Raw genomic sequence first — 3,848 nt, 5'->3', positions numbered from 1 at the left:
AACGGAAATATAGCGGAAATATGCCCCGCAAATTTTCTTCTCAAAACCTTGCAATATATATACCTATGCGTAGGTATCGAAGCGCTGATCGTTTATATATATAATAATTAAAATTTGGATGAGTACGTTATGATCTGTCCTTGTGAAAATCTTATGGTCACTAAATATCAAATTTTGACAATATAGTATACAGAATTGATCGACTAAATAGATAAAAAGTTATTGATTTCATCTATAATGTCTTTTGTAATCGTTAGTAAGGTGGGTAAGTTAGACCATTAGTGGCACATGTTCCTCCATAAGAATTTTAACACTCTAATTCATGTATCAAGGAATATATATAGGTATCCCAAAGTGTTTCCTAATTTCAAATATAAGTAAAATTATTCTTACATGTCAGAATAAAGTAGTCTTTTTGAATTAGTGGATCTCCATTCTCCACAACTTGACTTGCTAGATTCTCCATTTACATGTTAGACATATATACTGAGACTCTAATTAAAGGAGAGATTAATGACTTATGTATAGTAATTATTTACTAATATAACTACAATTTTGTACTCATATTTGATTCAGCATTGCAGCTTCTAGCACCTTCTATAAAATCATATCAGCTGACTTCTAGAAATGTAAAGAACTACAACCATTTAGGCACAAGGTACAAGGGGTCTTGTTTATATAAACCAACTTCTTTAGCCCTTTTTTTCACAATGCATGCTTTTAGTCATGGTCATCTTAAGGTATAAAGAAGATGTATGTAATGTAGGTCCTCCTTCCCTGAAGATCAATCTGGAATGTCGAACCATAACAAAAAATATTAAAGTTGAATTGGATTTTAGGTGTTCAGTATTGTACAGGTAAATTAGTTATGCAGTTATATTAGCCAAATTTGTAGGCCTCAGTTATCAGAAATGCTTCATATTAACACTTGCTAAGAAAAACCTCAAATTAATTATTTGAGTAATCACAAATTGGCTTCTTTTTTTCTATCTTTGTACTGTATTTGGTATAGTTCTACTAAATATAGTAGGGACAAAGTCCTTAACAAAAAAGTAGTAACAAACTTTGTATAAAGGCCATCTTTGCATGAATGAGATTTGATAAAGGTTATTTGGAAAAAGCTTCAACTTGTTCATTGCACATATGGCATTTGAATAGTGCAAATGGCATAAATTTTCAAAGTTTAAAAAATTAAATTTGATCCCTAGTTATGAGGCCGAGGATATAATTTATGTGAGTTTTTTTTGTTTTCTTGAAAAATAATTGGAATCGGATAGAATGGTATGAAATCCTTGCGTAATACAAGTGCAGATGCTTTTATGTATACTGTGATCTTTTGGTATGTAAATTTTTGTTTTTCTTGGTAATAGGCATGTATTCAACCTTCAGAATTTCAAATTTATATAACATGAACAAGAACAGTGAGATGTCAGAATAGGGTGCACCGGTGATATCATATTTGTAAATAGATGGATTTTCATTGAGAAAAATGAATTATAGGTACAGACATTTCAATTTTCGACTATTTACAGCTTAATCCCAGAGGCCATAACACCGAAATTCATGTTATGGATCATGGGAAGAATCAACAATTGTGTTGTGATCATTGAGATTCATACACTGCCATCTGAAGAAACTTGTAAGTTCTTTGATGGTTAAGAAATCCCATGAACCAAAACTCAAAGCCATCCTTTGTAACTACTTCTATATACTTTTTTGATGTATCATTCACATTTTCATTTTCATTTGCTCTCTTTATCTTGTTTAATGGAAGTGAAACGTTAAACCTTGTAACGAGTCCGAAGGAAATCCCCGGTTGAAGTAGAGACCTTGATTGATCTTTCACTGCAGAAGGCAATTCTATCGGTTGAGATAAATAATAATCCGGCTATAGGACCAGCAGTTGTCGATAGATAGCATTGTGAAGCCTTTAATAGCTTTTCTCCTTGGCTCACACTGAAATTTTGTCTGAACACTTTCTTCACACCCCCTACTTGGAGAATTTTAGCTCCCAATCTCAACTTTCCCTTCACCATTTCACTTAACTTAGGTCCAATTTTCACTGCAAAAGTTAAAAACAAGAAACATGTTAGCACTCAATTTTAAAGCAGAACCAGCCACAAAACAAATGTTTTTTGACATTTGGTAAGCTCATAACTTACCATGATTGCGAATGCCTTTTGCAAAATTCTCCACTTGCACACTGAGTTTGTTCATCCTATTCCTCATTAACTCTATATTGTCTGCAGTTCCAAGAAAAGTCTATTGTTATAAAAGGATACTGTATAGCTGATATTAACAGTCAAAATGATTATTTGATAAATTATTGCTTTACATCTCGTTTGATAAATTATTTAATACTTACTCTGTCTAAATTTCGGAGATGCATAATACTGATTGCAACTGATACATAAAATTCCTTCTGGAAGCATTTCAGCTGGAAATGCTGTTGAGCTGATCGGAAATCCAATAACTTGTCCTGAAATCTGGCTCTTCATATCTGAACTCTGATGAATGTAAATTGCTTGATTCTCTCTAACCCTCTGGTTGAATGATACTTGCTTTGTGATGCACGTTGTAGGATGCATTACAACTACGCGTCTTACATGGTATTTATAAGGCCAATAACAAGGTTAGTGGTATTTAACTTTTTGTTGCATGACTCATCTTTGGCTCATCTATGCGACAAATGTGACGAGGCATGAATTGTTAAAGATAAGATTTGGGAGAAGATTTATGCTCTGCTTTGTCAGCAAGCTGGTTGAAGGGTCGTAAGTCGTTGTCGGCAATATAACTTTTTCTTTTTTTTTGTAAAGTTTGTTATAGAACAACAAAAAGTTCAGGTAATGGTAGTTAGCTGAAATTGATGGCATATTCGATTTCAACAGAGGGTAACTAACCAACTGAAAACTGTGTAGAAGGTATTTGTCGGTAGCATGATCTGTGTGGATTATTAAGCAATTACACTTAATGGTTTAACAGAGCATTGGAGATTAAAATATCGCCTTCTCGTTTAAATACTCTTTAATCATGTCAGAAAAATGGTCATGTTCTTATAACTTGCTGAAAAACCAGAAGCTGGGCAGTTTTTAACAGAGTAAAATTGTAACGTTACCGACTCTCCCAAAACCTAGGAAAATGTCATTTTAAGTATGTATGTGTGCTTGTATGATCTAGCATTGAAGCTTGTAGCACCTTGGACAAAAACATAATAAGGTGAAGTTGTGATTATGTGTGAAGAAGAACTACAATTGTTAATGAACAAGATAACACATAGAGGAGCAGTGACATTCTTTGTGATGCCAGCATACTTTAATAGAGTATATAACAATATGATTAAGGAAAGCAAGGAGTAGATTCATCACATGCAAGTCATAAACAGCTGGTGCAAAAGTTTCAAATGCTTATCTGGATTGCCGTCACTCTTCATATATTTTTCATCATGCATGTTTCTTTATGTTTTCTAGCATCCTTAATATCTTATCTTGATGTTTAATGGAATGTTTTGTGGGGCAGCCATAAAACTAAGCCATGCAAGCTACCTTCAGACTATTACAAATTTTCTATGATGTTTAACTATAATTTAATGAAACATTATTGAATGTACTATAAATTTTCTATGATTATTATAATTTTAGATACAACATACTGTGTCATGTCACAGTCACAAAACTGTTTTTTCTTGATAGTGTAAAGTTTGTGCCACAAGAAAAGTTGTTTATGACAGCTGGCTCCAAGTTCTGACATATTTCATCTTCTTTTCTGAAGGTCCTGTTGATTTGTAGATATGGAGTATAAAATGTCCAAATTTGCAGTGGTTCATACCATCTGAATCATGGTGAACCACA

At 33.1% G+C, this 3,848-nt stretch overlaps 1 pseudogene; it reads right to left on the bottom strand.

Annotated features, from left to right (window-relative positions):
- Positions 1–1,453: 1,453 nt before the first annotated feature.
- On the bottom strand, positions 1,454–2,603 carry LOC141701986 (GEM-like protein 4; annotated as a pseudogene).
- Positions 2,604–3,848: the final 1,245 nt, after the last annotated feature.

The sequence above is a fragment of the Apium graveolens genome, unplaced genomic scaffold (genome assembly GCF_009905375.1).
Source record: "Apium graveolens cultivar Ventura unplaced genomic scaffold, ASM990537v1 ctg4484, whole genome shotgun sequence".
Taxonomy (NCBI): Eukaryota; Viridiplantae; Streptophyta; class Magnoliopsida; order Apiales; family Apiaceae; genus Apium; species Apium graveolens.
The sequence above is the reverse complement of the archived record's forward strand: the minus strand, read 5'-3'. Positions and strand labels throughout refer to the sequence as shown.